Source organism: Ranitomeya variabilis, chromosome 2 (genome assembly GCF_051348905.1).
Source record: "Ranitomeya variabilis isolate aRanVar5 chromosome 2, aRanVar5.hap1, whole genome shotgun sequence".
Lineage (NCBI taxonomy): Eukaryota > Metazoa > Chordata > Amphibia > Anura > Dendrobatidae > Ranitomeya > Ranitomeya variabilis.
In genome coordinates, this window is record NC_135233.1 from 868,290,588 (window position 1) to 868,315,367 (window position 24,780).

A 24,780-nucleotide genomic window follows, 5' to 3' on the forward strand; every position below is an offset into this window, starting at 1 on the left:
TGATTCATGATGATGCATTCAGCACATTACTGTATTCACTTTCCTTTTTTAAAAAATTTGTCAACTACGTCCTGTAATTAAACACCAACAAAGGTAAAGAGGATAGTGAGTTACACAAAGGAAGTACAGTCTTAAAATAAAGATCAGTGGAAAATCTCTAAAAAAATGATGTAAGAGAAACTTAGGCAGGGATTGGAGTGCGGAGGCTGGAGCAGGGTCTATAAAATCTCTCGGAGAACAAGCTCAAGAAGCAAGGATTAGACAGGAGGAGGAGGAGACAGAAACACACTGAACAGACATAAACTTTCAATCAGTTGAATTCCATTCAAGGTAAGCAGAAGAGGGATTAGCAATATGCCGCATGAGCTTATGTTCTTTATGACATGCCTGCCAAATGCCTGACTTTTCTTATCTTTATAAATTATATTATCATAATAAAAATGAATTTTAAAAAAATAGAGCTTAACTCACTCTATATGTTTATTACCATCCATTATTGACTAGTTAAATTATCATGGCTATTCTGATATACATGAGCAAAACATATAAATAAATGAAATGAATAAACATGATAAATAATCTAATTACACTACATTTATATGACATAATATATTTAGTTTGAAAATCATGAAAGAAATGAATGCTAAATATTAAAAAGCATACTGTAGCATATTACGGTATATTTGTATTTGATGTATGTTGCTTGGAAAAAAATGTTTTGCTTTGCTTATTCTAGATTCCTAGAAAGAGCAGGCTATGGCATTTAGGTATAAATCTACGTTTGTTAGCTACTGGTAGTATTTATTCCCATGCTTGCAATATTTATTCCCATTTTTTAAATCAATCTTAATAGGACACATATTCTAGATACATAGTACACAGAGAAAAATGCACAAATATATAATATATCCGGTATTTCTATCTTGGGAACAGAGATATTAAATAAAGCTAACAAAATATCGATAGTTTATGAGGAACGCAACAAATCAATGACTCCATCCTCCAATTTTATATATTCTACACATTTAATACAAAATAAATTAAGATGAAAGTAAATAATGTTGTTAGAATGATTGTATTTTTAATCGTAGATTCACTCCAACATTGTATGGCACACTGAATGCATAGTTTTATTAAATACCTTGAAAACAATACATGTCTAAAGGGAAATTAGCAGATGCATTTAGTATAATATTTAAATGTCGGCATATTAAAAATACAGTATTAACATTACCATCTCACTTAATTTTGTCATACTTATGTATTGTATGTCTAATAACCAAATTATTATTATCATTATGATTATTATTATTAGTAGTAGTAGTAGTAGTAGTAATATATTTTTAAAAAATATTATTATATTTTTAATAATAATAATTTTTATTTAACATTTCTAGTGATGATCAAAAATGTTATTGGGGTATAATTACCATTATTTATCAACAACAGGGGTCATTTATGAATCTATTTTTTGCTATTACAATTCTTTATTGTGCTGCCTCTAAATGTGCAATGGGAGATTTGTCAAACCATGTGCATGGGGAAGAGAAATAGCTTTCCACGGCAATCAGTCAAGATGCTGCTTTCATTTTACAGAGAGCATTTAAAAATGAGCGCTGTGATCTGATCAGCTGCTATAGGTAACTGACTTTCTTTTAGGCTCCATTCATATCTGGCAGACATGCTGTGGATTTTATCTGTGGACGTACACATGTAGAATCTACAGCAGCTTTTTTAATATGTATCCTGTAAATTCTGTTTTGGATTGTTAAAATGGGAAAGAGAAATCTACAGTTGAATCCATGAATAAAAATCTTTTACTTGTGCTATTGCTTTGGCTTAGGCAAGGGTGATACGAGCATATATTTTCTCATCCGAGAGACTATCAGAGTTTGATCACAGTATGATCGGATTCTCTCAGATGAGGTGTAGATGAAAAAAAAAAAGTCTCCATTCTCCGTGGAAATCGGACTGCACTCAGATGTCATCCAAGTGCAGTCCGATTTGTTCCACTGACAGATTGACTTGCACAGCTGAGTGCACTCCAATATCGGATCAAACTCGTGCATGTTGCAGCCCTGCAGCTGTCAGACCAGCTCTATCCAAGGAAAAAAACAAATGTGCATGGCCCCACAGTATAACATTGGTCCGAGTGCGATCGAATGTTTTCTTGGATTGCACTCACACCAATAATAGGGCAATTTGCACAAACCTAACCCTTGTATTCCGTATATGCAAATGCAACTGTAATTGCAGAGGAAACTCCACATTAAAATCTCTGACGATTTAGTGATGATTTTAACTTGATTTGTCTTGGAAATAATCCACAACCAATATATCTGAATTTAACACATCTTTTGAAAAATCTCTCGCGTAATGCATTATTGCTTGTAGAACATAACTAGGCTTTAACATATGTGAACTTTCATTTTGACAGAAAAACTGCAGCACATATGTTCTTGCAGAAGTGACCAAAGCATGCTAGCCACATTCTTGATTTTGAAATACCGTAAATATGACATACAACTGGTTTACTACAAATTATCTGAATACAAGTTCACATTTTAAGAAATAATTAACTTTAAAAACTTCAAGATATTTAAATTTATGAAAAATGTATTTGCAAAACATTATGACATTTTATTTTTCAAAGATTTGAGGTAGAATGTTTTTTTATATTGTAGGAAAAACAAAATTATGTTAATGTATATGCAAAAAAAATTTCAAAATTGGAATTTAATTATGCCAGAAATCCAAATTTATGTCACTGTGTATACATTAACGTTAATGGGACAAGAGTAGTGTTGAGCATTCCGATACCGCAAGTATCGGGTATCGGCCGATATTTGCTGTATCGGAATTCCGATACCGAGATCCGATACTTTTGTGATATCGGGAATCGGTATCGGGATCGATATTAATGTGTAAAATAAAGAATAAAAATAAAAAATATTGATATACTCACCTCTCCGACGCAGCCTGGACCTTACCGATGTAACCGCCAGCTTCCGTTCCTAAGAATGAGCGCTTGAAAGTCCTTAGATGACGTCGCGGCCTGTGATTGGTCGCGTGAGCGGTCACGTGACTGCTCCGCGACCAATCACAGGCTGCGACGTCATCTAAGGACTTTCAAGCGCTCATTCTTATGAACGGAGGCTGGCGGTTACAACCAGGGCGCGACAGAGGGTGAGTAAATCAATATTTTTAATTTGTATTCTTTATTTTACACATTAATATGGATCCCAGGGCCTGAAGGGGAGTTTCCTCTCTTTTAGACCCTGGGAACCATCAGGATACCTTCCGATACTTGGTGTCCCATTGACTTGTATTGGTATCGGGTATCGGTATCGGCGATATCCGATACTTTTCGGGTATCGGCCGATACTATCCGATACCGATACTTTCAAGTATCGGACGGTATCGCTCAACACTAGACAAGAGTAAAAGACTCAAGACTTGCATTAAATCATCTCTAGTGGAAAAAACTTTAAGCTAAAATTAACACTTTCGCACTAGAGCCTGACCAAGCTAATCTCTTCAATTCTGACCAGAGTCAGTTTATGAGGTAATAACTCTGGAACGCTTCAACGTATCCCAGTGACTCTGAGAGTGTTCTTTCAGGACATATAATAATTCATGATAGTGGTAAAATTTGTAGAACATTTTTCAATTTTCAAAATTTTATTTTTATGTCCTTAAACCAGAGAGTTATTATGTCACACAAAATAGATCATACATAACATTTACCACATGTCTACTTTACATCAGCACAATTTTTGAAACACTTTTTTTTGTTATGAAGTTAAAAGGGTTAAAAGTTCCATAAAATTTACAAAACCAATTTTTTATTGACCACATCACATTTGAAGTCATTTTGAGGGACCTATATGACAGAAAAAATTCAAAAGTGACACCATTCTAAAAACTGCACCCAGCAAGGTGCTTAAAACCAAGTTCAAACACCCTTCAGGTTTACATTTTTTCCCACAAAAATGTTATTTTAGACCCAATTTATTCATTTTCACAAGTGCAACAGGAAAAAATGCACATAAAATTTGTTGTGCAATTTCTCCTGAGTACACCAATACCACATACTGTATGTGGTGGAAAACTACTGTTTGGGTGGATGGCAGGGCTCAGAAGAGAAGGAGCACCATTTGAGTTTGGAATGCGAAATTGGCTGGAATCGAAAGCGGATGCCATGCCACGTTTGGAGAGCTGTTATGATCTGGTGGCCTAGGAGCAGCATGGACGAGCTCTGGAGTAGGTGGCCTCTATACTGACCGCAGACCCTGAACTTAACACCGCAACTATAAGTAGCCGTGGGATGTTCCTGTCACTCCCTCGACACCTCGTCACAGCCGGAGGACTAATTACCCCTAAAGAAAGAAACAGGAAAACTATCTTGCCTCAGAGAAAATCCCCAAAGGAAAGACAGCCCCCCACAAATATTGACTGTGAGAGGAGAGGGAAATTACAAACGCAGACTGAAAACAGAATTTAGCAAAAGGAGACCACGCTACCTAGAAAGAAAAGACAGGACAGAGTACTGTGCGGTCAGTATTAAAATACTACAAAAATCCACCACAGAGAATACAAAAATCTCCACACCTAACTAAAGGCATGGAGGGTAACTCTGCGACTCCAGAGCTTCCAACTTAGCTGAATAAATCCTTACACAGACAAAGCTGGACAAGAAAAAACATAGCAATTCACTGAACTATAAAGTCCACCGCATGTGGACTGCAAAAACAAAGCCAGGACTTATCTTTGATGATTTGGACAATCCAGCAGGGGAAACCAAGCAGAGATGTGAATCCTCCAGAAAAACAATGGACAACTGGCACTACCTAAAGGGTGAAGCCAGACTAAATAGCCCCATCCAAAGTGGAAGCACCTGATGACTGCTGTGAAGGACAAACAGCAGCACTACCACTTATAACCACCGGAGGGAGCCCAAGAGCAGAACCCACAACATAATTCACAACAGAGAGCCCCTGATGTGCCTAAATAGTGGAAACCCCCCACAAATGACCCCATTTTGGAAATAAGACCCCTCAAGGAATTTATCTAGATGTGTGGTAAGCAACTTGAACACTCAGCGGCTTCACAGAATTTTATAATGTTGAGCCGTGAAAATTAAAAACACATTTTTACCACAAAAATGTTATTTTATCCCAAAGTTTTTTATTTTCACAAGGGTAGAAAAAAAAATTATCCCCAAATTTTATTGTGCAATTCCTCCTGAGTATGCAGATACCACATACGTGGAGGGAAACTACTGTTTGGGTGCATGGCAGGGCTTGGAAGGGAAAAAGCGCTATTTTGGCTGGAATAGGTTGCAGCTACCATGTCACATTTGAAGAGCTCCTAACATGCCAAAACAGCACAAGTGATCCCATTTTGTAAACTAAACTTCTCAAGGAATTCATGTAGGGGATTAGTGAGTATTTTTAATCCTCAGGCGATTCTCAAACTTGTATAACATTAGGCTGAGTAAACTAAAATGTTGCTTTGTAGATGAAGGCGCTAAGGGGGGACAAACCACGACGTGAGTTTCACTTTCGCTTCTTTTTGGGGGGGCCGCAGATGTGTACAGATAGTAGTGCTGGCTTTTTAAATGCTGCTGGGAGTTATGGCGCTCACATCAGCCCTGCTTGACACAGGTAATGGCAGCACTTCTTTTAACAACTTTTTTGCTTTGACTCCGGTGTTGCAGTGGTCTCTATGCACTTTCAAGCACTTGCACTTTAATTTATTTATTTTGTTGGGCATATTTGTCTCCTACCCCCGCTACCCGGGTTTTGTATGAGTTCACACTAAACACATGTTCATATTGACTTTGCAACAGTGTGCTGCCAACACACTTATATATCTACATGTTTCTGGATATACCATACTTGTGCTGAAAACAATCTTTCCACTGGGTTTACATTACAAATTCATCCACAGTATTCGGTTATGTAAAAAAAAAAAAATTCTGTTATAGGCCGGCATCACACTAGCGAGTTTTACGAGTAAAGCCGGTGACTGAGGGCAGATATTAATAGCCTAGGGAGGGTCCATGGTTATTGGCCCCCCCTGGCTAAAAACATCTGCCCCCAGCCACCCCAGAAAAGGCACATCTGGAAGATGCGCCTATTCTGGCACTTGGCCACTCTCTTCCCACTCCCGTGTAGCGGTGGGATATGGGGTAATGAAGGGTTAATGTCACCTTGCTATTGTAAGGTGACATTAAGCCAGATTAATAATGGAGAGGTGTCAATTATGACACCTATCCATTATTAATCCAATAGTACGAAATGGTTAATAAAACACACACATTATAAAAAAGTATTTTAATGAAATAAAGACACAGGGTGTTGTAATATTTTATTATACTCGTAATCCACCTGAAGACCCTCGTCCTGTAAAAAAGGTAAAATAAAAAATCAACAATATCCCATACCTTCCGTCGTTCTGTCTGTCCCATCTGAAGGGGTTAAATCATTTTACAGCCAGGAGCTGTGCTAATGCTGTCGCTCCTGTCTGTAAAATATTGTGAATGAATGTAATACAGGGGAATGTCCTGTAGTTACCTTGAGTCGTGGTGATGCGCCCTCTGCTGGATGTCCTCATATGAACTCGAGCCTGGGAAAAGATTTTAGAAGATTTTATTGGGACGTTTTACATAATATTTGGGATCACATTTATCCTGCGCTTTACACTGAGCACTTACATCAGGGTTTCCATCTAAATCTCTGACTTCAGATGAAACCCTGAAGCATCCATTTACTATAATAAGGCAGCAGAGTTACTCTGGACGCCATCTGGCCTCTGTTCCGTGCTGTCCTCCTTTTCAAAAGTGCACAAAACTATGGCAGACTATGCTTTTATGCACGCTTAAAAAGACAGACACTGCCGGATAATAGGTCAGACTGTCCAGAGTGCCTCCATCTGCCTCACTATAGGGAATCTTCTGCCGGGGGTTCTACCGGAATCACATATTTTAGAGATTTACATAGAAACTCCGATGTAAGTGCTCAGCGCAGATAGCAGGATAAATGTGAGCCGAGCCTTAATGCGATCTTCGGAAGGCAGAAAGAACAAAACAGCATCAGATGAAGAATTGGTTTAATTTATTTTTTACACCGTTCTTTTTATTGCCGTTCCACTTGTACTAAAATTGATAAGGTAGCTTTATTCTTCGGGTCAGTACGATTAAAGTGATACCACTAGTGTTGAGCGATACCTTCCGATATTTGAAAGTATCGGTATCAGATTGTATCGGCCGATATCCGAAAAATATCGGATATCGCCGATACCGATACCCGATACCAATACAAGTCAATGGGACACAAATATCGGAAGTGATCCTGGATGGTTCCCAGGGTCTGAAGGAGAGGAAACTCTCCTTCAGGCCCTGGGATCCATATTCATGTGTAAAATAAAGAATTAAAATAAAAAATAGGGATATACTCACCCTCGGACAGGCCCTGGTTGTAACCGCTGCAACCGGTAAGCCTCCGTTCCTAAGAATGAGCGAGAAGGACCACAAACATGTGGCACAAGCCAGAGCAAGATGCTGGGACTGATGTCCATGCTGAACAGCAGTGCAGTGGCCGGGACCAAATGGGAGACCACAGCACCTGACATGATCCAGGATCCATCCTGCGCAGCGGGAAAATCACGATGCCTAACATGGTGAGATTACAGATTTATGTTGGGTTTTTATGTTTGGTTGCTGTCACACACTAAAAAATATTTTTATTGCAAAAACTAGTTTTTGCTTTGCAATATTTTGAGAGCTATAATTTTTCCATATTTCGGCCCACAGAGTCATGTGAGGTCTTGTATTTTGCGGGACAAGTCTGTCTGTATTGATACCATTTTCAGACACATGACATTTTTTGATCTCTTTTCACTCCGATTTTTAGGAGGCAGAATGAACAAATTCCAGCAATTCAGGAATTGTTTTTGGCGGGCTGGGGTTCAGTTTATGCTGTTCCACGTGTGATAAAAGTGATAAGGCAGCTTTATTCTTTGGATCAGTACTATTACAGCGATAAGATATTTCGATTTTTCTTTTATGTTTTGGCGCTTTCACACATCAATAACCATACTATAGAAAAATAATTTTTATTCTGAAAGCTCTAATCTTTTTATTTTTCCGCTAATGAAGCTGTATAATCGCTTGTTTTCTGCGAGACAAAATGATGTTATCGGCGGTACCATGTTTATTTTTATTTGTCTTTTTGATCGCATTTTATTCCACCTTTTGCTTGGCAGTATGATGATAGTGTTGCTTTTTTGCCCTGTTCTCTTTTTTTTATGGTGTTCACTAAAGAGGTTAACTAGTGGGACAGTTTCATAGGTCAGGCCATTCCGGATGCGGCGATACCAAATATGTGTACTTTTATTGTTTGTTTATTTTTCATAAAACTATTTATTTATGGGTACAACATATTTAGATTTTATTTTTATTTTTTTAACGTTCTTTAACTTTTTTGCTATGTCCCACTATGAGACTTTCATTTTTTGCAGGCTGATCACTTGTATAGCATGGGAATGCAGCAGAATCGTTACAACATCGAGTCACCATGACAACGATCACAGGGTCTCTGATCTAAGGGCAGAGGGCCTGTTTTCCCTCTGCCTGCTCCTGGAATGCTGCGATCGAGTTTGATTGCATCATTTAGGGGGTTAAAGTGCTGGAAGCGGTGAGGGACTGATCCTGGCACTGAGTGTGTGCACGCAAAATCGCCGGGATGTATCCATAGGTCCCAGGTCAATAAGACCCAGATCTCAGGGACTAAGGCTGGTGACACATTTGCGGACGGAGGTGCTGTGGAGGGCTGCATATGTCCTCTGTGAAGCTCCACCCACCACCGCACCTCCTCTGGTCAGCTCCGCCTATGTCGGCATGCATACCCTATCTTTACCATTAGGTACGCAGGCCATGCCAATGTATGCGGATGCCTCTGCATACGTCATTATGTGACCTCCGGCTGCAATGACAACCCTCTACTCTTCCATGATGTGATCATATCTCATCATGGGGGATTCAGAGAGGTGAGTGCAAGAGCACTCTCCCTCTCACTATCTTCTAAATGCCATAATCTCAGCATCTATAGGATAGTAAAGGATTAACATCATTGGGACCGGAACCAAGCAGGTCCCTATATTGTAACATGTCACAGTTATCACTCTGCACTGGGATTGTAGCACTTGCATGTCCCTGGGGGTCCTGCTCACAGCGAGACAGCCGATGGTAGAAAAACAGCACTGCACAAAGCCCTGCAAGTGTCGACGTTTATCTACAGTGGGTGGTCAGGAAGCAGTTAAGGATTTTTGTGTTCTTGTGCTTTCATTTCTCCCCTCCAATTCTTCCAAGAGCCATAAGTTTTTTAGTTTTTTTTTAACATAGATTTACAAGGTCTTTTTTTCTTTTAAATAGCGTGATCTATTTTACCATATAACATAAAGAAAAAGTTGGAAAAAATCCAAGTGGGGCAAAATAGTGATAAAAAAATGCAATTCCGCTATATTCTTACTTTCGACTCTGCAAAAACTCTTTATGTTGCTCTTAATCATTCTCATCTGAACTATTGTAACTCTCTATTAATTGGTCTCCCTCTTACCAAACTCTCCCCTCTCCAATCTGTCTTGAATGCTGCAGCCAGGATCATATTTCTCACTTACCATTACGCCAATGCCTCTCCCTTGTGCAAGTCATTGCACTGGTTATCCATCCACTCCAGAATTCAATACAAACGTATCACTCTCACCCACAAAACGCTCCAAGGTTCAGCACCACCCTACATGTCCTCCCTCTTCTCAGTCTACCACCCTACCTGTGCCTTCCGTTCTGCCAATGACCTGAGGTTAACATCCTCAATAATCAGAACCTCCCACTCCCGTCTCCAAGACTTCTCACATGCTGCGTTAATTCTTTGGAATGCACTACCGAGGATAATTTGATTAATCCCCAATGGGGGAATTGGGGATTAATCAAATTATCCTGGGTAGTGCATTCCAAAGAATAGGTGCAGCACGTGAGAAGTCTTGGAGACGGGAGTGGGAGGTTCTGATTATTGAGGATGATTATTTGATTTAATTACTGAGGATGCCCTAAAAACACATTTCTTCAGACTGGCCTACCACCTCAACACATCTATTTAACTATTCCTGTGTTGCCCATTCAAAATTTTCACCATAACCAGGTTCCTCATATCATGTTCTCACATGGTTCATGCAACATTATATGAACACCCGATTTCTTACATTATGGCTGGTTAGAACAATGAAAGCAATTGTTGCCATCCACTTTTCGTGTCTCCCCTATCTCCTCATAGATTGTAAGCCTGCGAGCAGGGCCCTCATTCCTCTTGGTATCTGTTGATTTATGTGATCATTATTATGGTGTAATATCTTTTATTGTCTGCACAAGACCCCTCTAATATATAAAAGTGCTGCGGAATATGTTGGCGCTATAGAAGTAAAATTATTATTATCTCACTAATTGTTGTTGTTGGTGCTGAAAATATATATATGTGTATATATATATATATATATATATAGGGGTCTAAGGGGTAATGTTTCTCCTTATGGAGAGTGACATACCAGCTGGCTTGTCAAGGTAAGGAGGCTTATTCGCCGTGCAATGCTCCTCTGGGAAATTAAATATTCAAATTGCCTCTTCTGAGAAAAAGAGGACTTAAACTCTATAGTGCCATCTGTTGAAAGTAGCAATCCTACAAGTCACAATCAACCCTTTAACAGCCCGAAACACCGTGTCTGCGAATTGAGATACTGATTTGGCTTTTATCCTAAGTCATATTGCACAACTCGTTAAAGGGTTGATTGTGACTTGTAGGATCGCTACTTCCAACAGGTGGCCCTATAGAGTTTAAGTCCTCTTTTTCTCAGAAGAGGCAATTTGAATATTAAATAATGCCAACATTCCGAGAACAATGGGAGAGTTCCAGTGAGTGATTTAAATAGGCCAACATTCCGAGAACAATGGGAGAGTTCCACTGAGTGATTTAAATAACACCAACATTCTGAGAACAATGGGAGAGTTCTGCAGAGTGATTTATATAAGCCAACAATCCGAGAACAATGGGAGAGCTAAGTCCTCTTTTTCTCAGAAGAGGCAATTTGAATATACATATATATATAGGTTAAAAAATTGGAACAGCACCAGACACAGTACCTTAACAAAGTGCACACATCCCCAGCCAGCAATCTCTGGAGAAATTTCACCCCATGCTTCCAGAAGCCTCTCCCACAAGTACCATACAGTCAAGCTGCTCCCACAACAGTTCAATGGGGTTGAGATCTGGTGACTGCGCTGGCCACTCAATTACAGATAGAATACCACCTGCCTGCTTCTTCCCTAAATAGTTCTTGCATAATTTGGAGGTGTGCTTTGGGTCATTGTCCTGTTGTAGGATGAAATTGGCTCCAATCAAGCGCTGTCCACAGGGTATGGCATGGCGTTGCAAAATGGAGTGATAGCCTTCTTTATTCAAAATCCCTTTTACCTTGTACAAATCTCCCACTTTACCACCACCAAAGCAACCCCAGACCATCACATTACCTCCACTATGCTTGACAGATGGCGTCAGGCTCTCTTCCAGCATCTTTTCAGTTGTTCTGCATCTCAAAAATGTTCCTCTGTGTGATCCAAACACCTCAAACATGGATTTGTCTGTGCATGACACTTTTTTCCAATTTTCCTCTGCCCAATGTCTGTGTTCTTTTGACGATATACATTTTTTTCCTTTTATTAGCCAGTCTCACATATGGCTTTTTTTTGCCACTCTGCCCTGAAGGCAAGCATCCCTGAGTCGTCTCTTCACTGTAGACGTTTTGCGTGTGTTTTGTAGACTGGCGTTTTGTGTGAATTATTTAATGGTAGCCATACTGGTTCAGTATGCCTTCAAGTTTGAATAAATCCCCAACAGTGTCACCAGCAAAGCATCCCCACACCATCACACCTCCTCCTCCATGCACGGTGGGAACCAGGCATGTAGAGTCCATCCTTTATGTAAATCAAGAAAAAAGACAATTACCCGCACCACTGTGCCGTATAAACGTAAGCGTGGGAACTAATCAGCCACAGCTGGTCCTCAGATGTCGGGTGCTAAAGCCTCAGAAAGTTCCAATGTTGGCACTGCAATGGGGACTCCGGCAGCATGCACGTTAGCGAATCTATATCTGGGCCATTTTGAAGAGATATACTTATACTCGATTAGAAATAGCTTCATGAAACACATCAGGCTATATTTACGTTACGTCGACGATATGTTTGTAATGTGGGACGGGTCCCAACAAGACTTTGAAGAATTTGTCACCCAACTAAATGACAACACAATGGGTATGGCTTTCACTTCCGTGTTTGGTGGGTTACATTTAGATTTTTTAGATGTGGCCATAGATGTAGTAGATGGAGAGATCCACACCTCACTGTATCGGAAAACAATAGCCACTAATGCACTCATGCACTTTGACAGCTATCACCCCAATCATACTAAACGCGCACTACCATATGGACAGATAGTTAGAACTAAGAGGGCCAATAATACGCAGGAAGGGTTAGTCCGACAACTAGGGGAATTAGAACAGAGATTAAAAAACAGAGGGTACTCCAAACAGATGTGGCAGGGCGCTCAGGATAAAATGAAGGGGACAACGAATAGAATCAACAGCACGCCAGGTCCTGCAGATAAAAGATTCACATTCTGCTTTCAATATGGTCCTATGGACCAGCAGATTAGATCCGCAATTAGAAACAACTGGCATTTGCTAGATAGTGACAGAGAGTTATCTGAGATGGTTGCAAAAGGTCCCTTGATCTCCAATAGGAGAAGTACCAGAATTAGAGATATTCTGGTACATAATCGGATTACAGATAATAAACGTGGACACTGGCTAGACCGCAATACTCCCATAGGCAATTACCGGTGCGGGCACTGTACTTACTGCAGACATCATATTACGGGTAAGACTTTACAATGTGGTCCGATTGTACATAAAGTAGGACAACTTATTACATGTCAGATTAAAAATGTTGTTTACATTGTTCTATGCCAATATGGGAGATTTTATATAGGCAAAACCATCAGATGCCTTTATATTCGCTTCAGTGAACATTATAGATCTATCAGGACAGGGAAAGGAGTACCACGGCTAATTAGCCATATACGAGAGGTACATAATGGTGACCCTGATACTATGACTTTTGCTGGGATAGAACAGGTTAAATTCCCCAGTCGAGGTGGTGATCATCATAATATGCTATTGAGACGAGAAGCGACATGGATCATGAGGACAGGGGCTATGGGCCCCGCAGGCCTGAATGATAAGGTGGATATGTCTATCTTTCTATAACAGGTACAAGATGGTTCTTGGTTTCACTAGATCGGGTGTTACATCATGTTCAGCCAGCATAATATTTGATGATAGTCACCAGATGTAAAATAGTACAATGTCCCAGTTCTTGCGGTAACATTTCCTTTCCCTATATTTGATATAGTCAGCTCCGCAAGAGGATATGATAATGGGACTAAGTCAGTGGAATTCTTTTTTGATATATATTATTAATATAATGTCAGTGAATTAATGTACCCTTTAATTGTTCGTATGCATAAGGTTGCTTATTGCAAATATTGCTTTTAATTGTTTTTATACTTTGTACCGTGTGAGGGAGGAGTGGGGCCGCGGGGAGTGACACTTCACCGTGCACTTCTTAAGGCGTCACGTCCGCCCACACATTGAACCCGTTGAAGCGCCGGACAGGTGCGAAATGGCCGTCGTTCTGCTTGCACATTTCCCTGTACACACTCACCCCCGATGCCGTGAAGAAAACGTAAAATAAACTTACCTGCATAAGAAGATTGGTGAGTGCAGCCTTCATTCTCTCATACTCGTGTGTAGAGTCCATCCGTTCACCTTTTCTGCATCGCACAAAGACACGGTAGTTGGAACCAAAGATCTCAAATTTGAACTCATCAGACCAAAGCACAGATTTCCACTGGTTTAATGTTCATTCCTTGGGTTCTTTAGCCCAAACAAGTCTCTTCTGCTTGTTTCCTGTACTTAGCAGTGGTTTCCTAGCAGCTATTTTACGATGAAGGCCTGCTGCACAAAGGCTCCTCTTAACAGTTGTTGTAGAGATGTGTCTGCTGCTAGAACTCTGTGTGGCATTGACCTGGTCTCTAATCTGAGCTGCTGTTAACCTGCGATTTCTGAGGCTGGTGACTCGGATAAACTTATCCTCAGAAGCAGAGGTGACTCTTGGTCTTCCTTTCCTGGGGTGGTCCTCATGTGAGCCAGTTTCTTTGTAGCGCTTGATGGTTTTTGCCACAGCACTTGGGGACACTTTCAAAGTTTTCCAATTTTTCGGACTGACTGACCTTCATTTCTTAAAGTAATGATGGCCACTCATTTTTCTTTACTTAGCTGCTTTTTTCTTGCCATAATTCAAATTCTAAAAGACTATTCAGTAGGACTATCAGCTGTGTATCCACCAGACTTCTGCACAACACAACTGATGCTCCCAACCTCATTTATAAGGCAAGAAATCCCACTTATTAAACCTGACAGGGCACACCTGTGAAGTGAAAACCATTCCCGGTGACTACCTCTTGAAGATCATCGAGAGAATGCCAAGAGTGTGCAAAGCAGTCATCAAAGCAAAAGGTAGCTACTTTGAAGAACCTAGAACATAAGACATAATTTCAGTTGTTTCACACTTTTTTGTGAAGTATACAATTCCACATGTGTTAATTCATAGTTTTGATGCCTTCAGTGTGAATGTACAATTTTCATAGTCATGAAAATACAGAAAAATCTTTCAATGAGAAGGTGTGTCCATACTTTTGGTCTGTACTGTGTATATATATATATATATATATATATATATATATATATATATATATATATATATATATATATATTTATTTATTTTTTTTCGCTTTTTGTATTAAAGAATTGAAATAAATTAACTTTTTCATGATATTCTAAATTTGTGAGCAGCACTTGTACGTTAAAAAATATCTGGACAAACTTTCAGTCTGTTATTCAATTTCAATGTTATTTCTATATCTATATGCTTGCTACAGCATTGATTTATACTTATATGTTAAGCACATGTACAATTCTGTGAACGGATATGTCCTGGAAGAAAAATAAGACCTATATTGGTCTTATAGTACAGTTTTGTACTTCCCTAACAGAATCTACCCATGGGACAAGTAACTAGCAGACTTTGTGCTATTTTTGTCATTTTGATGATACTATAATTTTGTGAGATAAACCTGTAAATATACAGCAGGTGAAAAAGTATTGAATACATCACCAATTTCTTTAGTACAGTGGCATGTAAAAATTTGAGCACCCCATGTCAAAATGAATGTTATTGTAAACAGTTAAGCAAGTTGATTAAATGATCTATTAAAGGGCTAAAGTTAAAGATGACATATTTACTTTGCATTTTAGGTAAGAAAAGGAAAATTACATTGTTATTTTTTACATTTTAAAAAATAAAAAAAGGAAAATTGAAGCAAAAATTTGGACATTGGAGATACTGTATGTGTGTGCACTGATAACTTTGACCAAGGTTTCAGAACATAATTCGCCTGTTAGGGTTATGGCTTGTTCATCATTAGGTAAAGCCAGGTGATGGAAATTTGCCAGCTTTATTAAACTTTAGCCTCCTCCAACCTTGTGCCAAAAAACTGCACTCATGGGTTCTTCTAAGCAGATGCCTAGCACTGTGAAAATGAAAATGGTGGAGGCCCACAAAGCAGGAGAAGGATATATAAAGATAGCAAAGCATTTTGAAGTTGCCCTTTCCACAGTGTGAAATACGAAATGGCAGATAACAGGAATAGTGGAGGTCAAGATAAGGTCTGGAAGGCCAAGCAGAATTTTAGTGAGAGCTGCTCGTAGAATTGCTAGAGAGGCAAATCAAAACCTCCGCTTGACTGTAAAAGACCTTCAGAAAGAGTTAGAAGATTCTGGTGTTGTAATACATTGTTGTTCTGTTCAGAGACTCCTGCACAAATATGGGCTTCATGGAAGAGTCATCAGAGGAAAATCTCTTCTGCATCCTTACCATAAAATTCAGCATCAGAAGTATGCAAAAGAACATGTAAACAAGCCTGATGCTCTTTGGAAACAAGTCCTGCGTACCGATGAGGTTAAAATATACCATATTTTCCGGACTATAAGACGCACCAGGCCATAAGATGCATCCTAAATTTTAGAGTGGAAAATAGCAGAAAAATATTTTTATAAGATGGTGGTCCATCTTATTGTCCAAATTTAAGGTTTCTTACCTGAGGGCTAGCGGTGGTACAGCGGGGTCACAGAAGGCAGGGTCCCTTCCTCAGGAAGCTGGTGTCGGCAGAAGTGGGGCAATGCTGCAGTCCTGGGGTGTGATGCTGCGGGTCCAGTGTCGGCTTTGAGGCAGAGCTGGAGCAAGGTCCCATGCTCAGAATGCCAGCGGTGGCAGAAGTAGGGCAAGTCCCATGGTTCGATGTTGCGGATCATGGAGCAGGGTCCCTTCTTCAGGATGCCGGCGGCAGAAATGAGGTGGTGCCGCGGCTCAGTGTCCATGGTGAGCAGAATCGAGAACATCACTGATTTCCCTGCATCCATCTTCCTGAAGCCGTGGTTGGCCAGAGGCTTCGGGAAAATGGCTGCCAGAGGCCGCATGTGCACAGATTGCAATTTCAGAGGCCATTTTCCTGAAGCAGAGTGCCACCGAGATTTCAATCTGGGCACTTGCAGCCTCCAGGGGCCATTTTTCTGAAGCCTCCGGCAGCCCATACCTTCAGGAAGATGGCCGCAGGGAAACCGGTGATGCACTCTGCTCACCGTGGACACCGGGCCGCATCGCCAAACATTTCTGCCACCGGCATTCTGAAGAAGTTACCCTGCTCAGGTGCTCTCCGCACTGCCCACCGCCGTAGCATCGCCACACCTCTGCTGCAACCCCCCGGTAAGCCTGCATTAGCACTATAAGCCGCACCCCCCATTTTCCTTCCCAATTTTTGGGGGAAAAATGTATCTTATATTCCAAAAAATACAGTATCTTTTTGGCCACAATGATCAAAGGTATGTGTGCAGAAAAGAGGGCACAGAATTTCAGGAAAAGAACATCTTGCTAATTGGATGAGTTGTTACCACTATCTGGTCAATAGCACTTTTAGAAATATATTTATTGAGAAAATTGGTGCTGTGCACAATACTTATTTTGCTTGCTGTGTGTATACCAACAGAAAGGAGGATGGTCGAGGCTTGATAAGCATCCAAGCCACCATCACGGACTAAACAAGGAGTATCCAGGAATATATTAGAAAAATGGCACTAAAAGATGAGATGCTGAGAGAAAGCATAAGGTAGCAACAACAACAGGTCTGGAAGGAAGAACAGGACCATGAAGCGCCATGGCAAGACAAGTTGCTGCATGGGATGTACCATTGACAGATAATGGAGGTGGCTGACATGGAGAAATCCTATGTATGGCTGGAGAAAGCTGGATTCCGAGACAGCACAGAGGCATTAGTCATAGCAGCACAAGAGCAAGCACTAAGTACCAGATCCATGAAGCAGGAATATACAACACAAGACAAGACCCAAGGTGCAAAAGTAGAAAAAAATCAAAACCCCACCCTCTTTCTATTGCTAGCAATAAAGTCTCAATGGACAGAGGGGCGCACGTCCAATACCAGGGAGCCCTGCCCGGACACGTACCAAGACCACAAAGGACAAAAAGACAGCACCACGCTGGGTAGTGAAAAAATAAAGGCTTACATTTTATTCTGCCTCCTGTAGCGACGTATCGGTCACAAGACCTTGATAAAGGTCTTGTGACCGAAACGTCGCTACAGGAGGCAGAATAAAATGTAAGCCTTTATTTTTTCACTACCCAGCATGGCGCTGTCTTTTTGTCCTTTGAAGACCCAAGGTGCAGACTATGCAAAGAAACCTCAGAAACAGTCCAACACATAGTGGCAGGATGCAAAATGCAAGCAGAAACAGCATATACTGAACACCACATCCAAGTAGAGGGAATTGTATACAGGAACATTTGCACAACATATGGGCACAATGGCGTGCTTGGTTTTAACGTAACTTTATCGTTTCATGAGTTATTTACAAGTTTATGACCACTTATAAAATATGTTCAAAGTGCTGCCCATTGTGTTGGATTGTCAATGCAACCCTTTTCTCCCACTCTTGACACACTGATAGCAACACCGCAGAAGAAATGCTAGCACAGGCATCCCGTATACGTTGTTTCAGATGCTGGACATCTCGTATATTCACAGCACAGACAACTGCCTTCAGATGACCAGAAAGATAAATGTCTAAAGGGGTCAGATCGAGAGACCTTGTTGTCTGGCCCATGATGAACGGATACTGGAAGCAAAAGGCAGAATTTTTGCTTTCTTGGTCTTTTTCAGAAAATATGAATGATAACAGCAGAACTTTTTGTCCACTCATGGTTAGTAGTTGGGTGAAGCCAATTATTGTCAAACTACTCTGCTTTCTCTTTTTAAATCATAATGACAACCCAAAACATCCAAATGACCCTGACCAAAAGTTCACATACCCTGTTGATTTTGGCCTGATAACATGCACAGAAGTTGACACAAATGGGTTTAAATGGCTACTAAAGGTAACATCCTCACCTTTGATCTGTTTGCTTGTTCACAGTGTGTTAATAAAAGCTGAATTAAGGTACCGTCACACTCAACGAGAATGACAACGATCCGTGATGTTGCAGTGACGTTGCAGCGTCCTGGATAGCGATCTCATTGTGTTTGACATGCAGCAGCAATCTGGATCCTGCTGTGATATCGCTGGTTGGACCTAGAAGTCCAGACCTTTATTTCGTCGCTGCTCACCTGCTGTCATAACTGGATCGGCGTGTGTGACACCGATCCAGCGATGTGTTCACTTGTAACCAGGTTAAACATTGGGTTACTAAGTGCAGGGCCGCGCATAGTAACCCGATATTTACCCTGGTTACCATTGTAAAAGTAAAAAAAAAACACTACATACTCACCTTCTGATGTCTGTCACGTCCCCCAGCGTCCACGCGCTGCTGCAGAGAGCTTTCCCTGCACTGACTGTGAGCGCCAGCCATAAAGCAGAGCACAGCGGTGACGTCACCGCTGTTACTGCCGGCGCCGCTGACACATTAAGTGCAGGGAAAGCTCTCTGCAGCAGTGCGTGGATGCCGGGGGACGTGACAGACTTCAGAAGGTGAGTATGTAGTGGTTTTTTTTTACTTTTACAATGGTAACCAGGGTAAATATCGGGTTACTAAGCACGGCCCTGCGCTTAGTAACCCGATGATTACCCTGGTTACCCGGGTGCTGCAGGGGACTTCGGCATCATTGAAGACAGTTTCAACGATGCCGAAGTCTTTCCCCTGATCGTTGGTCGCTGGAGAGAGCTGTCTGTGTGACAGCTCCCCAGCGACCACACAACGACTTACCAACGATCACGATCGCTGGTCGTGATCGTTGGTAAGTCGCTTAGTGTAACGGTACCTTTAGAGTCTGGGATCCAGACAGACCCTTGCATCTTTCATCCACTGACGTTTCAGGATTGTGAGTCATGGGGATAGCAAACGAATTGTCAACAGATCTATGGGAAAAGGTAGTTGAACTGAATAAAACAGGAAAGGGATACTAAAAGATATCCAAGGAATTGATAATGCCAGTCAGCAGCGCTCAAACTGTGATTAACAAATGGAAAATCAGGGGCTCTGTAAAAACAAAACCATGGTCAGATAGTCCAACAAAAATGTCATCCACAATTGCCAGGAAAATTGTTCAGGATGCAAAGAAAAACCTACAAATAACATCAGCTGAAATACAGGACTCTGAAAACTTGCTGTGTGGCTGTTGGAAGATGCACAATAAGGAGGCACTTGAAGAAAAATGGTCTGCATGGTTGAGTTGCCAGAAGAAAGCCATTACTGCGAAAATGCCTCAAAGTATCTCACCTGCAATATGCAAAACAGCACAGAGATAAGCATCAAAACTTCTGGAACAAGGTAATTTGGAGTAATGAGACCAAAATTGAACTTTTCACAACCATAAACGATACATTTGGAGAGAGGTTAACAAGGCCTATGATGAAAGGAACACCGTTCCCACTGTAAAGCATGGAGGTGAATCGCTGATGTTTTGGGGTGTGTGAGCTACAAACCCACAGAAATTTGGTCAAAGTTGAAGGAAAGATGAATGCACTCATCAGCCTGGAAGCTGGATGTACTTGGACGTTCCAACATGACAGCGATCCAAAATGCAAGGCCAAGTCAACCTATCATTGGCTACAGCAGAACAAAGAGAAGGTTCTGGAGTGGCCATCTCAGTCTCCTGACCTCAATATCATTAAGCCACTCTGGGGAGATCTCTATCACGCAGTTTATGCTAGAAAGCCCAGGAAGTTACAAGAACTGGAGGCTTTTTGCCAAGAAGAGTGGGCAGCTTTACCATCTGAGAAATTAAAGAACCTCATCCACAACTACCATAAAAGACAATGGGGTATGTGAACTTTTGATCAGGGTCATTTGGATGTTTTAGGTTGTCATTATGATTTAAAAAGAAAAAAAACACAGTAGTTTGACAATAAATGGCTTCACCCAACCACTAACCATGAGTGGAGGAAAAGTTTTGGTGTTATCACTCATATTCTCTGAAAAAAGGCCAAGAAAGCAGAAATTCTGCCAGCTTATGTAAACTTTTGAGCACAACTGTATGTATATATATATATATATATATATATATATATATATATATATATATATATATATATATATATATAAAATAAGTATTGAATACGGCACCAATTTTCTCAGTAAAAAAAAAAATATATATATATATATATATACATACATACATGCTTATTTATACGATAGCTGGGAATGACAGGGTTATATTTCAGCTTTTCACTGTTTGATTAGAAGCACCTTCAGTGTTTCTCTAAAAAGCCGGAAGCAGTTTCATTTTAAGGCAGTCTGCTGAGGAAGCATCCATTGGACAGAGGTGAATGTGTTAGCTTGTGAATGCACAGGCCACGTGTACCAGGCTGGATGTGTCTTGGAGCTGAAGAGTCTGCACAAGTCATGTTCAGGTAGCTGCAAGCATAAGTGGTTACCTAATGCCTGACGGATATATATATCTACAGTATATGATTGAGTATATCTACATACGTCTCTATGAAACTCAATTTTACCCTTTTTTAGGTGAACATATACCTATTTACTTTTCTCCATACATAGAAGAAGCACCTTACTTCTCCAGTGCATTGTTTAGGCAATTAGAACTAAATAAAATGACATATTTTTCCTTGACTGCCCTTGATTTTGACATGTTTGGGAGCCCTTCTGTTTCTTACCGACACTTTGAACTAGATTTCAAATCCTGCTTTGTACTGTTTTTCTCAGTGTATTCAAAATCCCAGCAGTCTAAAAGAGGCTATCTCCAGTTACTGGCAGCAAAGTCTAATCTTCCATTCAGATTTCACAGATAAAGACCGAGAGCTTTTTATGCTTGTACTTTATATGACTAAAAGTTTAAAAATAGTCTTTACCAGAAAAATATCATTAATTGTGTTGCAGTAAAAATAACCAGCAAGTTATGTATGCAATGTGTACCTTTTTATTAGCCATTACTGATTTCCAGACGTAGAGAATAAGTATTTTGTGGTCTGCTTACCTCACTGTGACTCATTCCTTTACAGTAAATGGAAACATGGTAGGTACATCACTCGGAAGGACTTTAGGGCTTTTCTCTGTTTCTCTTGTAAATGTTGCGTATTATAGAAAGTTATTTCCATTAAACTGGTTTCCCAAATGTTCCATTTGTTTAGCTGTTGCAAAATTATCAATAAATTATAATAAGGACATATTGAAAGATCATGCTAAACATTTTATACCAAATGGTAATGTTTAACTTGAAAAATTGAAAAACATATGCAAAAAAGTGTCATAGGTTTCGTAAGTAGTAGCATCAGTCTTGATTTTTCAAAATAATTGAAAATTCTTGCAAGTAGTACAACTTAGGAGTAGGTTCTTGTAGGTACATCTTTGTGTTGTTAAAATGAGCACTACATATTTTCAGAGATACATATACTGTGATGAATATCTCCCCTGACCATCTCGGCTGAGAATGCATGTTCACTTTCCGGTCAAAGCCAGATTCTAATACAATTATCTGCAGCAGTGGTAGAAGATTCCAGTTTCAGTAGTTCCCAAACTAGTTCTCCATGTTAGCTGTTAGGCCATGTGCACACGTTCAGGATTTTTCGCGGTTTTTTCGCGTTTTTTCGCTATAAAAACGTGATAAAAACGCGAAAAAAACGCTTACATATGCCTCCTATTATTTACAGGGTATTCCGCATTTTTTGTGCAAATGTTGCGATTTTTTCCGCGAAAAGATCGCATCGCGGAAAAAAAAGCAACATGTTCATTAAAAATGCGGAATTGCGGAGATTCCGCACACCTAGGAGTGCATTGATCTGCTTACTTCCCGCACGGGGCTGTGCACACCATGCGGGAAGTAAGCAGATTATGTGCGGTTGGTACCCAGGGTGGAGGAGAGGAGACTCTCCTCCACGGACTGGGCACCATATAATTGGTCAAAAAAAAAGAATTAAAATAAAAAATAGTCCTATACTCACCCTTTGATGGACCCGAAGTGTTCCCGCCTCTCCGGTGCATGCTCTCTCTTCGGTTCCTATAGATGGTGTGGTTCAGGACCTGTGATGACGTCACTGTCTTGTGATTGGTCGCGTGACCGCTCATGTGACTCACGCGACCAATCACAAGCCGCGACGTCATCACAGGTCCTGAACCACACCGGCATCTATAGAAACGGACGCCGCTGAGGAGATCGTCTGGGTGAGTATAACCATTTTTTATTTTTTTAATTATTTTTAAACATTATATCTTTTACTATAGATGCTGCATAAGCAGCATCTATAGTAACAAGTTGGTCACACTTGTCAAACAGTATGTTTGACAAGTGTGACCAACTTGTCAGTCAGTTTTCCAAGCGATGCTACAGATTGCTTGGAAAACTTTAGCATTCTGCAAGCTAATTACGCTTGCAGAATGCTAAAAAAACGCGAAAAAAACGGGAAAAAAACGCAAAAAAAAAATGCGGATTTCTTGCAGAAAATTTCCGGTTTTCTTCAGGAAATTTCTGCAAGAAATCCAGACGTGTGCACATACCCTTAAAAGCGAAAATTTACTCTAAAACTGTTTAGAATTGAGAGTCCTCAGTGGTTGATACCTTTTAATGGCTAACTGAAAAGATGGTAACAAATTGCAAGCTTTCGAGACTACATACGAGGACTCTCAATTCTAAATATTTTTCTATCTACTGGCTAACACGGTACCAAGATATATTTCTTTCCTGGCTCTAAAACTGTGGCATTCATTTATTTTAATGATAGTTCATGCCTAAAATGTGAAGCAGATTGGTGGAATTTGGAGTCCTATGACCCCCCCAAATCTCTCAAAAATGTTAGCTGCAAGTGCGCGCACTTTTATGGTGAATGAGTTTATTATAATATCTCTGAGGCTGCACTACACTCTTTGTACAGGCTCATATTTGTAGATTTTGAGCCCTCATGGGCAGGGTCCTCTCTCCTCCTGGACAAGTCGTGACTTGGATTGTTTAAGATCATTGTACTTGTTTTTATTATGTATACTGTTATGATCTGGTGACCTTGGAGCCGCATGAAACTTTCTCTGGAGTCGGTGGAACCTGTACTGAGCGCAATCCTGAACTAACACCGCAACTAGAAGTAGCCGTGGGGTGTGCCTAACACTCCCTAGACACCTCGACACAGCCGGAGGACTAAATACCCCTATAGATGGAAATGGGAATGCTATCTTGCCTCAGAGCAGACCCCCAAAGGATAGGCAGCCCCCCACGAATAATGACTGTGAGTAGGAGAAGAATAGACACACGCAGGTAGAAAACAGGATTTAGCAAAAGAGGCCACTCTAGCTAAATAGGAAAGGATAGGACAGATAACTAGGCGGTCAGTATTAAAACCCTTCCAAAAATATCCACAGCAGATAATACAAAAAGTTCCACAATCTAACTAAAGACATGGAATGTATATCTGCCACTCCAGAGAATCCAGCAAGACTGAGAAAATACTGACACAATCTAAGCTGGACAAGAAAACACAAAGAATAGCACTGAATTGTGAAGCACACAACATGTGTGCCACAGGGAAAAAGAACCAGACACTTATCTTTGCTGATTTGGCAGAAAGGCAGGAGGAACCAGGCAGAGGTCCTACACCTCCCAACAACAATTGACAACTGGCAAGGACTAATGAATCCTGCACGCCTAAATACCCCAGTCAGATCTGCAATCAGCAGATACACCTGACCAGGACTGCAACTCAGGGGCAACTGCATTACCACCTACAACCACCGGAGGGAGCCCGAAAGCAGAATTCACAACAGTATACCCCTTCTCACATGTAAAGCGCCATGGAATAAATAGCGCTACAATAATAAATAATAATAATATACTTTCTGTTGACCTTTTTATTGAGCTCTATGTGCATATTCAGATAGGAGATCCGAGCATTTGTGTCAGCTAGCAGCACACAGCAGAGCAGCTTTTAAGTGATCTGTGGGGGCCTCAGGTCGCACAATCCATCAATCTGCTACACGTTAGGTAGTACCTATCATTTAAATCAGTGTTTCACAAACTTCAGTCCTCACGGACCCAACGGGTCATG

At 40.5% G+C, this 24,780-nt stretch overlaps 1 protein-coding gene across 2 annotated transcripts in view; it reads left to right on the forward strand.

The window, feature by feature from the left end:
- Nucleotides 1–232: 232 nt before the first annotated feature.
- Nucleotides 233–24,780, forward strand: part of OSTN (osteocrin) — a 60,782-nt gene continuing 36,234 nt past the window's right edge. For both annotated transcript variants that reach the window (XM_077290307.1, XM_077290308.1), the window contains exon 1: nt 233–330. The gene's annotated coding sequence lies outside the window, so the exon portion shown is untranslated. The remainder of the gene's footprint in view (nt 331–24,780) is intronic.